This window comes from Capra hircus, chromosome 6, assembly GCF_001704415.2.
Source record: "Capra hircus breed San Clemente chromosome 6, ASM170441v1, whole genome shotgun sequence".
Classification (NCBI taxonomy): Eukaryota; Metazoa; Chordata; class Mammalia; order Artiodactyla; family Bovidae; genus Capra; species Capra hircus.
Genome location: NC_030813.1, coordinates 97102746 through 97115218, shown reverse-complemented (window position 1 = coordinate 97115218; position 12473 = coordinate 97102746). Strand labels below are relative to the sequence as shown.

General features: G+C 42.3%; 1 protein-coding gene across 2 annotated transcripts in view; it reads left to right on the top strand.

Moving 5' to 3' along the window:
- The window catches only part of LOC102172613 (ras-GEF domain-containing family member 1B), a 669201-nt gene that overhangs the window by 224654 nt on the left and 432074 nt on the right, over positions 1-12473 (top strand). Inside the window, exon 1 of one of the 2 annotated variants that reach the window (XM_018049637.1) lies at positions 5321-5337. The exons of the other annotated variant lie outside the window; for it this stretch is intronic. The gene's annotated coding sequence lies outside the window, so the exon portion shown is untranslated. Of the gene's footprint in view, positions 1-5320; positions 5338-12473 lie in introns of those variants that run through there. 2 annotated transcript variants of the gene reach the window in all.

The following is a 12473-nucleotide window of genomic DNA, read 5'->3' as shown; positions in this document are numbered from 1 at the left end:
TACCACACCATCCTCCTGGTTGATAGCTTTTTAGAGCTTTAAGAAAAATCTTAAAAAAAGGTTTCACATGTTACCAGTCAAGTGATAATAAACTCTAGGATGAGAAAATTAAAATTGAGACGATGCAAAATAGTGTAATGAGATGGCTGGATGGCATCACTGACTCGATGGACGTGAGTCTGAGTGAACTCCGGGAGTTGGTGATGGACAGGGAGGCCTGGCATGCTGCGATTCATGGGGTCGCGAAGCGTTGGACACGACTGAGCGACTGAACTAAACTGAACTGAACTGAAAATAGTGTAATTGATTGCTTTTATAATTATATTTGAAAATGACTTTGCTTTTTTCAAAAATCTTTTCAATTAAAATAATGAAGAATATCATAAGACCTGGATTAGGCATCTGAATGTCTTTTCCTGCTGCTCTGCCTAATTTCTTTACAACTGAGTTCCTAATAGAAACTAGCCACTCTTAGGCTCATATAAGGCTTGACTTTTTAAAAAGACTTCTCTAAAGGAGGGAGTGAGTTAAGTCATTTGGTGCCTATAAAAGTGATTCGAGTGCAAAATAAGTTGCCAGCAGTAATATAATGAAGACAGTAGAGATTGTCGGTAGTGTTGAAAATAACTGTCAATAGTGAATGTTAATGTGTCCCAATGTAGGAAAGATGATGGTCCAGGGCAGGTCTGAAAGTGGCTCTAACTAAAGATGGGATCAAGGCTTTCTGAGGATCACTTCTAGTCTCTGCTCCTGCTCACGGTGAAATTCACTTGGGTCGTACATGACGCGGGTACCTGATTGTTGTCTTCTTGACGATGTTAATGAATCTCAATACTGCTGCTTGTTTAGAGATTGTACAAGTTGTCTTGTCCACAAGCCTTCATGAGGGACGAGTTCTCACCCTCTCTACTTCATTCCATAGTTTTACATGATACCCTAGAGAAGTTACATTCACCATCTGAAGTCTTTTGGAGCACTAATGGATGGTTGAATCTCATTTAATAAAGCACTTTTTGCTGATCTATATATTTATTTATGTGTTAATTATTATTTATATCAAGTTGATTTTGATCATGATTAATTACTTTAAATTCTTAACCAGACATTTACCCCAAACTAAGGAGCTGTAAACACACACACACACACACACACACACACACACACACACTCACACAATCAAGGCTGAACAAATGCTTTCCCCTTATTGCTAAGATTTTCAGTCACAAACCATCTGGCAGTCTGCAGGTCTTCTGGACAGCAGTGTGTGGGACCCCTCCCCACAGAGCAGGTCTGAGGCTCAGACTGAAAACCTACCCCTACTATTGGGTTGGCCAAACAGGTCATTCAGGGTTGTCCCCAAGATGTTACAAAAACCCAAAAGAACTTTTTGTCAACTAGTTCCTCAGCCTCCTTCCTTGGGTTTCCCTGGGTTCTATTATGTGCATCCTGGTAGTCAGAGGAGGCAGGAAAAGAGGACTGAAGGGAAAGAAGGACATGCGTCTGGAAGCCTAGTGCAGAAGGACTAAGGCAGCTTCTACAGAAGTCTTTTAACCTGTGTGCTTAGTTGCTCAGTCATGTGTGTGTCCGACTCTTTGTGACTCCATGTCACCCACCAGGCTCCCCTGTCCATGTGGATTCTCCAGGCAAGAATACTGGAATGGGTGGCCAGACCATCCTCCTGGGGATCTTCCCAGCCCAGGGATGGAACCCAGGTATCCCGCATTGCAGGCAGATTCTTTACCATCCGAGCCACTGGGGAGGCCCTTTTACCCTGGGTCTAACCCTATTGTCTGCTTGCCATTCTAGAGAGGGGAGGTGGAGGGGATGAAGGAGGAGGAGAAAAAGGAAGAGGAGAAGAATGATGCCCTTACTGTTGGGCAGGAGTTGGGGATCCAGTAGGAAGAGGGCAGCTGAGAGATCCTAAAAGAAGTCAGGATTCTAAACTGCCAGAAGGCAGACCTTTTCCACTTATTACACCTAAACTTCACCCGCCGGGATCCACTGTCCTTGTCTCTACCATGCGCATCACGTGGTCTCTTTAGAAGAGGTAAGGAAACAACGGAAGGAGACTTTTGTGGACCATTTGTTTTGTGTGTGACCTTTTTAAGTTATTAGTTTTTAAAATCAGTACTTTTTAATGGAAACAACTTGACCAAAAATCTATCGGAGAATTTGAGACCCATTTAAAAAGTTTAATGAGAAAATAAGAAAACAAAAGAGAAGCTGTGGGTTTCTTCTAGAGATCAACATTTGTTTATTTGTTTGTTCAACACACAATATTTTTTGAGTACTTGTGATGGCATTTTTCGAGACACTTGTACAAATATATGGTGAATGAGAAAAAGAGATTGAGAAGAGAAAGTGAAATTTTATTTGTTGTCTCTGGATTTGTACAGAATGAAAAATACTGTCAATTGCTCTGATACAGTAATCTTGATTATGAATAAGTGTTATATGAAATGTGGGTGAGTGGTTTTTATATCACTAACCTGTGATATATCAGAGTCTTTTTCTTCCATGTGTTGTTAAAGTATGTTAATACATTGTATTGAGTGATTATAAATTATGAAATTTAAAATGTCTATTTTTATTCTGAGTTAAGAAATTGTATGGGAGATGTCCCTATTTATTGTCTTGGCACATTGCTTAGAATGGCTGTATGGTTTTTAGTCTTCTGATAGCCAGGTTGAAGAGTGCCAGGTTATTTGGCAAGATTTCTGTCCCGCTGTGCAGTCAGACAGACATATGCTGAACTGTGGAATAAACCCAAACCTTTTCTTGGGCTGTGGACCATCTGAGGATATAGGTCACAGTCACTAATATATAGAACTTTATGTTGAAGACCTGCCAGTACTTAGCCGAGGTGATAAATTTGTGGCTTTCTGTTGGCTGAGAGTAGTTATGAACCATTCTGACTGAATGTAGAGTTTCTGGACTGCTGGTAAATTAACTAGAGATTACCAACACAGGGGTGTCCCCATGCTGCTAGTTGGCCAGAGAATGTTGGCACCAAAGAAGGCTTTCTTGGCCAGCCCCCATGAACAAACTGGCCTAGAGTCTGACATTGAGAGTTGACAATGATCCAAGACCAAGGTGCATCTTTTGAAGAATGTATGGAATCATTTTTGGTCATCTTTTTAAAATTTCTTTCCTTAGTTGATTTCCCTATAAATAGCTATAACTGAATGATACTTTTTCCCTTTTATTAATTACATTTGAATTCAACCATATGCTCTTTTGTAATACTTTCTAAGTCAAATTAGCAAGCATTTCTAAAGAGAGAATTGGTATGGTATTCCCTTTTTGTTTCAGTTAAGTTGAAGAGGTTGAATTCTGTATCTCTGGGGAGTTTAGGAGGTTCCATATGCTTCTGATGATGTTTGGAAACCCCTTTTCTAAGTGCATAGGAGTAAAGAGTCTGGTAGGAACAACTGGATGCGAAAATATAAAATTAAAGACCGAATGTCCTGCTGGCTTGGATGGTAAAGAAACTGCCTGCAACGTGGGAGACCCGGGTTCAATCCCTGGGTCAGGTAGATCCCCTGGAGGAGGGCATGGCAACCCACTCCAGTATTTTTGCCTGGAGAATTCCAAGAACAGAAGAGCCTGACAGGCTACAGTTCATAGGATCGCAGAGTCAGACACGACTGAGTGACTCACTCAGGCTTTCACTTTCATCATCTTATAAGTTTCATGCCCCTTGTGGTGAATGTCTCTGTAAAGATGGAAAGTTTCAACAGCGACAGGTTGCCTCCTTCTCTTAAGTCATTAGTTAAAAGTCCTTGATGAAAATGCGGAGGTTTCCAGCAGAAAAGCCGAGCCTGTAGTGTTGGCATGGAGTGCTGGACGGCGGACAGCTCCCTCACCCGGACCAACCTGGCCCAAGCTTTGGCTACTTGTTCCATGTTTTGAATGGATTAGTGTCTCTCTTGAGTGCATATGTATTTAATCATTCACTCATATTTGGCTTTCTCTAGCCCTCCAGTGTTCTTGCCTTGAGAATCCCAGGGATGGGGGAGCCTGGTGGGCTGCCATCTATGGGGATGCATGGAGTTGGACACGACTGAAGCGACTTAGCAGCAGCAGCAGCAGCCCTTCATTTAACCTTGTTTATTTCACGTTTTCATAGCACTGCATTGTATGAAGACATGAATTGTGTCTTAATTAGTTTTTAATATTTATCCCATTTATAGCAGAGATCAATGACTTAATAACTGGCAGTTGCCAGCCTCCCTTATGACATATCCAAAGATGTATGATGGTCTCTGGCTTGGCCAAGGCCACTGTCCTGACCTGAGGGTGTCTGACTTGAAAATGAAGATACGTTTCCAGGCAGGTTTTCCACTGCCCCCCTAACCCCTGGCCACTCCCAGCACTGACTTCATTATTCCTTTTTGTACACCCACTGCTCTAGTCAAACTGGATTAGGGATTTTTTTCCCAAACACTGCCCGCACCCTTTACCCTTCTGAGCCTTTCCTCTTAGTTATTACATCTCTCTGAAATTACTCACCGACATTTTTCATCCGTCAAACTCTAATCCAGTGTTGGAAGGCTAGTTGATCTTGAGGAGGTTAAACAGGAAATGGTAGCAACATTTGACCTGCTTCTTTCTCTTCCTTTCTCCTCCTCTGCCACACAACTGTGGCTGATCGACTAAATGACAACCACCACAACCACACAACCATACACAAAGCTAGCAACCTCGTTTTCTCTCATAACGTCCTTAGCACTTTTCACGCCTTTGTTACCTTCTAGTTTTTACAGCAGTTGTTGTATATTGTAAATTCTCTATCAAATTACAAATGTGTCAAGGAAGAAAGCCCCACATCTCAGTCACTGCACGCTTATTCACAGTCCATTCTCCTCTGTGTTCCCCCTCCTTACTTTCCACTGTACTTTGTATATAGTAGATATTCAGACAAACATTAAATTATCTTGAAGATGAATTTCATTATTAAAGTGAAATAAGATCTAAGTATGCAACATGCACTGCTTAAAACTCTCTGAAGTAGGAAGTTACAGAAGGTGAAAGAATCAAGGGCTTTTGTTTTTAAAGTCATTTAAATGGAAATAATGTTAGTTGCGTATCTAGCGGCCCAGTAAAAAGGCCTGTCTTTGACCCTCATGGCAGAGTTTCAGGAAACACTCTGACGTGGAGGTTTATGTGTGAGAAGTTTCCCGGGGAGACCACACCCCCTGTGTGAGACCAACACCTTGTGGGAGGGAGGAGGGAGAAAATAGAAGGTAAGCTCAGCTGATCCCCCGGAGAGTTCTAGAACTGGACATCACTGCAGAGCTGGTCCTTCTCACGTCAAGCGGGCTCAGTCTTTATACAGTAAGTCCCTTACATACTAACCTTCCAGTTGCGAGCTTTCGAAGATGCAAACGTGCATTCCATCAATGTCAGGCGTGAGTGAAATTGCAGCTTGCCTTCCATCTCCTATTGCTGACGATCCTTCAGCTCTACCATCTCCCACCTCCTCTCCTTCCTCCAGTCTGTAACTCTTATTGCCTGGACACTCGATGCTAGCCCCTGTATGCCAGCTGTTGTACTGTACTGTAAGATTAAAACTGTTCTCTTTATTTTTTTTTGTTTGTTTATTATGTATTATTTGCGAAGAGTTGGACATGACTAAAGCGGCTTAGCACAGCACAAACATCTCTATGTTAATATTGTTATTTTTGTTTTAACTTTTCAGTTTTGATATTGTCTCTTGATGTCTGCTACAGGAACTGATGACTTAGTTTTCTTCTATCTCCTGTCTCTGTCCCCCTGGCCCTATTTTTCAATACATACTTTCCCCGATGTCTTCCAGATATGGTTATGTTCTAGAGTTGTGGTTTATCTTGTTGAGCCTATGTTACTGTCATTTATAGCTGAGCCATGCGCTATGTTATGATTGCATTTGCTTTTCTATGTAACTTTTAGGGAGTTTTTGGAGTTAATAATTACCAGGAACTCTATGCCTCAATTTCTCCAACTGTAAAATGGGGATTAACTGTCATTCTCTCATGGGGTATTCAGACTATATAGATTTTAATTATTAATTTTCACTGACTTTATTTTTTATATGTGTGCATGCTAAGTCAGTTCAGTCATGTCCAACTCTTTGTGACCCTATGGACTATATAACCCCCCAGGCTCTTCTGTCCATGGGATTTCCCAGGCAAGAATACTAGAGTGGGTTGCCATTTCCTCCTCTCGGGGATCTTCCCAATGCAGCGGTTGAACCCAAATCTCCTGCATTGACAGGTGGTTTCTCTAGCACTGGGTCACCTGGGAAGCCTTTTTTTTAAAAAAATATATCGGCCCCTAATTCATCTCAGATTTTCTAATGGAACTGTAAATATGCTCAAAACACTTCATCACATGTTAAGTGCTCAATCAATAAGGGCTTAAAAATGTGCATGGCTAATACTCATGATATGCAGGTGACACCACCCTTACGGCAGAAAGTGAAGAAGAACTAAAGAGCCTCTGGATGAAAGTGAAAGAGGAGAGTGAAAAAGTTGGCTCAGAGCTCAACATTCAGAAAACTAAGATCATGGCATCTGGTCCCATCACTTCATGGCAAATAGATGGGGAACCAGTGGCTGACTTTATTTTTCTGGGCTCCAAAATCACTGCAGATGGTGATTGCACCCATGAAATTTAAAGACGCTTACTCCTTGGATGAAAAGTTATGGCCAACCTAGACAGCGTATTAAAAAGCAGAGACATTACTTTGTCAACAAAGGTCTGTCTAGTCAGGGCTATGGTTTTTCCAGTAGTCATGTATGGATGTAAGAGTTGGACTATAAAGAAAGCTGAGCGCTGAAGAATTGATGCTTTTGAACTGTGGTATTGGAGAAGACTCTTGAGAGTCCCCTGGACTGCAAGGAGATCCAACCAGTCCATCCTAAAGGAGATCAGTCCTGGGTGTTCATTGGAAGGACTGATGCTGAAGCTGAAGCTCCGATACTTTCGTCACCTGATGCGAAGAGCTGACTCTTTTGAAAGACCCTGATGCTGGGAAAGATTGAGGGCAGGAGGAGAAGGGGATGACAGAAGACGAGATGGTTGGATGGCATCACCCACTCGACGGACACAGGTTTGGATAGACTCTGGGAGTTGGTGATGGACAGGGAGGCCTGGCGTGCAGCGGTTCATGGGGTCGCAAAGAGTTGGACACGACTGAGTGACTGAACTGAACTGAACTGAATACTCATGAACCCCAGAGTAACTTAATTGAGGGAAGAATGCATTTGGAATTGGGAGGCCTGGTTCAAGGTCTGGATCTGCCCCTACCTGCCCCTATGACCTTGGGCTGGCATAGTTGAATTGAAGTTTTATAATCTGCAAATAAGAGAATTGGATTAGATAATCCCTAGGGTCTCCTCCAGGTCTGGAACTCCGTTATTGAAATAAAGGATGTGCAGAAAATATCAAACAAATAAAGGTTATAGTGGTATTGGCTGCCACCAATTTTGGAACCACCTCTAGAAGACCTGTTAACCACCTCTGTCTGGCAAGAGTATGGAGCTATCACTCACACTGTGATAAAGAACATTGCTTAGCATTAGATTGGGGCAGATGTCCTACCCTATGGGACACCTGGTTGTAATTTAAGGGAGCCACCACTACATGTCGCTGTAGGTTATGTAACTAGAAGGTCAGGAGGCACTCCAGTGTCCTCCAAGCCTCAGAATTACCCTGTGGTTGGTCTTCTTAACAGTCAGAACTACACACTTTCAATACTTAAGCATCTAGAATACTTAGATGGAAATTAAAGGATATAAAAGGAAGACTGTAATACCTTCCAAATTCTTCCGCTTGCTGTTCCCTCAAATACTGTATCTACATATCTAGGTACTGATGCAAACTGAGTAAGTGTTGATTGCTCAGTTGTGTCTGACTTTTTGTGACCCCATGAACCTCCAGGCTCCTCTGTCCATGGGATTCTTCAGGCAAGAATACTGGAGTCAGTAGCCATTCCCTTTTCCAGGGGATCTTCCCAACTCAGGGATCAAACCTGGGTCTCCCGCATTACAGGCAGTTTCTTTACCATCTGAGCCACCATAAAGTCATATTTAAAGGAATTCCCACTTGAGCAATTCCTAGATTCTTTGGCTTATGAAGTGAAAGTGAAAGTGAAATTTGCTCAGTTGTGTCCAACTCTTTGCGACCCTGTGGACTATACAGTCCATGAAGTTCTCCAGGCCAGAATACTGAAGTAGGTAGCCTTTCCCTTCTCCACGGGATCTTCTCAACCCCGGGATCAAACCCAGGTCTTCCACATTGTGGACTGACCCATAAGGGAAACCCAAGAATACTGGAGTGGGTAGTCTATCCCTGCTTCAGTGGATATTTCCAACCCAGGAATCAAACCAGGGCCATCGACATTGCAAGCAGATTCTTTCCCAACTGAGCTATCAGGAAAGCCCATACCTTTTTTGTTATTTTTCTCCCCTAAAAGTAAAGAGATTAAGCTACAGAACGGAAATATGAGATTTTTTTCTTTCCTGGTTCTTCTTTTTTATCTCTAAGCTTTTCTGGAATCATAAATACTCACTGTCTTTCGTTGATTTTATGAAAATATACACGCATTTTTCATATTTTAGCTTTGATGAAATTGTGATGCTTTATAGAGTCAACGACAACATATGATTAGCAGCACTTTTTCCTTTTTAGTGATGGACAGGGAGTCCTGGTGTGATGCAGTTCATGGGGTCGCAGAGTCGGACATGACTGAGCGACTGAACCGAACTGAACTGAACTATGATCAATGATGTCTTTTGTGTGATAAAATATTGTATCTTGTATTATGGTGTATCCATCTTCATTTATTCGGGCTTATTCAGGTGGCTCAGCAGTAAATAACACGTCTGCCAGTACAAGAGATGTGGGTTTAATCCCTGGGTTGGGAAGATCCCCTGGAGAAAGAACTGGCAATCCACTCCAGTGGGCTACAGTCCATGGGGTTGCGAAGAGTTGGACATGATTTACTGCTGACCTAACCAAGAATAGTCTTAATTTATTAGTGTTCAATGCTGCATTAAAAGTTGTTTGACAGGTAAACTTTCTTTTTCAGTCTAGTTTTTTATGAGCTCAAACTGGAAGAGAGACCAATATTCCTTGAATGTTTACCAGTGTTTGAGCTGTGGGTTATGTGTATATGATTGTATTTAATCCTTGCCGTGCTGTAAAGTGGGTTTTTTTTTTTTTGTTTCCATTTTACAGTAGAGGAAACTGAGGCCCAGAAAGCTAAGTAACTTGTACAAAGTCATGTTGCTAGTGAGGGTCACTGCTGAAGACAGTGTATATATGTATTTTGGCTACAAATTCTACGCTTTTTGTGCTTATATGTTCAGTCGCTAAGTCGTCTCTGACTTTTTTGCGACCCCGTGGACTGTAGCCCACCAGGCTTCTCTGTCCATGTGATTCACCCAGCAAGAATACTGGAATAGATTGCTGTTTCCTCCTCCAGGGGATCTTGCCAACCCAGGGACTGAACCCATGCTTTCTGCATTGGCGGGTGGGTTCTTTACTGCTGAGCACTAGGGAGGCCCACACTTCTTGTGCCATACTGCAAAGATATTGTAGGACAGCGGCGCTCAATCTTCTGGCATCAGGAACTGGTTTCCACGGACCATGGTGAGGGGGGAATCGTTTCAGGATGATTCAAGTTTATTACATTTATTGTGCACTTTATTTCTATTATTATGACATCAGCTCCACCTCAACCATCAGGCATTAGATCCTGGAGGTTGGGGACCCCTATTTTAGGGCACACTGCGTCTCTTTAATACCAGGCATTTCTGACTTAGCCCATAGAACTCAGCCTTCTTTGAATAGTGCACACTTGTTTTCTGAAAGCCTTTAACAATGTTGAATCAAACAACATAGAAGTGTGTGTGTGTGTGTGTGTGTGTGTGTGTGTGTGTGTTTAATGAATTCCAGACTCAGTCTTTGAGGTTAAGAGGATGGAGTGAGACTTGATGTATCCAAGATGAGAATTAGCTTCTCGGTGGGGCCGTGGGCTCCAGGAGTCAAGGATGCTGGACAGGAGCCTTGTGGGATCTAGCGCAGCTACTTCAGGGCCTTTGGATTCCCTTAGTCTCCTGGCAGACCTCTCTAGGAAATAGTTTTCAAAATGCCCTGAATTAAAAGTATTTCCCCCCAGTCCCTAATGTACAGAAATCTGGTTTATCAGCTTTCAGAATGTGGCTCCCATCAGAGAGCACAGTGCCCTGGAGATGCAGGCTGCGTGCCACACGTATGTGGTAGGAAGAATTTAGTCTCTCCCGGCTTAACTTTCCATGGGGCAGGGCCGAGAAAAGGGCAGATTCCTTTCGTACATATCTTTGCTTTGACGGTCTCCGGTAGGCAGATGGCACCCGCTGGCAGTCAGGAAGGAGGAGAGGGTGGGCGGCAGTGTACATCATAATCATCATTGTGTTTGCACAGGCCCAGGTAGGCTGAATTTTCACTTCTCAGCAACTCTCAGAAATTGCTGAACCACATTTCATTCTAATTCCCCACCTCATGTCCTGAAGGGCATTGGCTGTCTGCAGACTGCACTTATGTTTTCTACTTCCAGTCCTTTTTATTTCAAGTTCTCATTTGTAAATCTGAAAACAAAACATTAGCAATCTGTCAGAGGTTCTGTTTCATTCATTTGTCTAGGGATTTATCATCAAAATATTCCTTTTATATCAGCAACTTGGGGGCCTTATGATGATGAATAATCTGTGATTCTACTTTGCAAGGATTTCTCGAATAGAGGGCATGTGATTATAACATGCACAGGAGATAACAGTAAAAAATTCAAGGTCACTAAGAGATGAGTTGATTATAATTATTTTAAGTTCCTTGGCTTAAAGAGAGTACTATTTGCTGAAGCAATTTTGAAATGATGTGTTTAACCTTCCATCTCTTAAAGGAGGAAATGACTATTTTGGGCTTCCCTGGTAGCTGAGATGGTAAAGAATCTGGCCACAATGCAGGAGACACAGAAGACTCAGGTTCAATCCCTGGGTCAGAAAGATCTCCTGGAGAAGGAAATGGCAACCCACTCCAGTATTCTTGCCTGGAGAATCCCATGGACAGAGCAGCCTAGTGCTCTATGTCCATGGGGTCGCAGAGAGTCAGACATGACTCTATTATATGCTATCTGGATAAAAACCATTGGATAAACCCTATTTGCACCTCTTCAGAGCTATCCATCCATTTTGTAGAGATTTTGCTCTTGGAAGGAAGGCCAAATGACTAGCAGGAGACTTTTCATTTTATCAGGAATTCTTGAACCTTCCAGTGTGAAAGTCGTGGAAGTTATGTGGTAACACACAGGAATAGAAGCCAGCCTTTATTTTCCTGAATCCTAAAATCAAGGATCATGTTTCATCCTCGTCTTATGTGATGTCTTGACTGCTTTTCACTTATTTATTTAAACACTCATCTCTTCAATTTTTCAGCAAATATTTATTGACCAGCAGCTATGTGCCCCATGTGTGTGAGCACTTCGTCATTCAGTTGTGTCTAACTCTTTGTGACCCTTATGGACTTTAGCCTGCCAGGCTCCTCTGCCCATGGAATTTTCCAGGCAAGAATAGTGGAGTGAGTTGCTGTTTCCTTCTCCAGGGGAATCTTCCTAACCCAGGGACTGAACCCACATCTCTTATGTCACCTGAATTGGCAGGCAGGTTCTTTACCACTAGTGCCACTATGTACCATAGGTTTTCAATAAGACAGAGTCCCTGCCTCTGGGGATTTATTGCCAAATTCAGACTTAAATTGAAGAAAGTAGGGAAAACCACTAGACCATCCAGGTATGACCTAAATCAAATCCCTTATGATTATACAGTGGAAGTGACAAATAGATTCAAGGGATTAGATCTGATAGACAGAGTGCCTGAAGAACTATGGACAGAAGTTTGTGACATTGTACAGCAGGTAGTGATCAAGACCATCCCCAAGAAAAAGAAAGGCAAAATGGTTGTCTGACGAGGCCTTACAAATTGCTGAGAAAAGAACAGAAGCTAAAGGCAAGGGAGAAAAGGAACAATATACCCATTTGAATGCAGAGTTCTAAAGAATAGCAAGGAGAGATAAGAAAGCCTTCCTCAGTGATCAATGCAAAGAAATAGAGGAAAACAAGAGAATGGGAAAGACTAGCGATCTCTCCAAGAAAATTAGAGATACCAAGGGAACATTTCATGCAAAGATGGGCACAGTAAAGGACAGAAATGGTATGGACCTAACAGAAGCAGAAGATATTAAGAAGAGGTGGCCAGGACATGGAAGCAACCTAGATGTCCATCAGCAGATGAATGGATAAGAAAGCTGTGGTACATACACACAATGGAGTATTACTCAGCCATCAAAAATAATACATTTGAATAAGTTCTAGTCAGGTGGATGAAACTGGAGCCGATTATACAGAGTGAAGTAAGCCAGAAAGAAAAACACCAATACAGTATACTAACGCATAT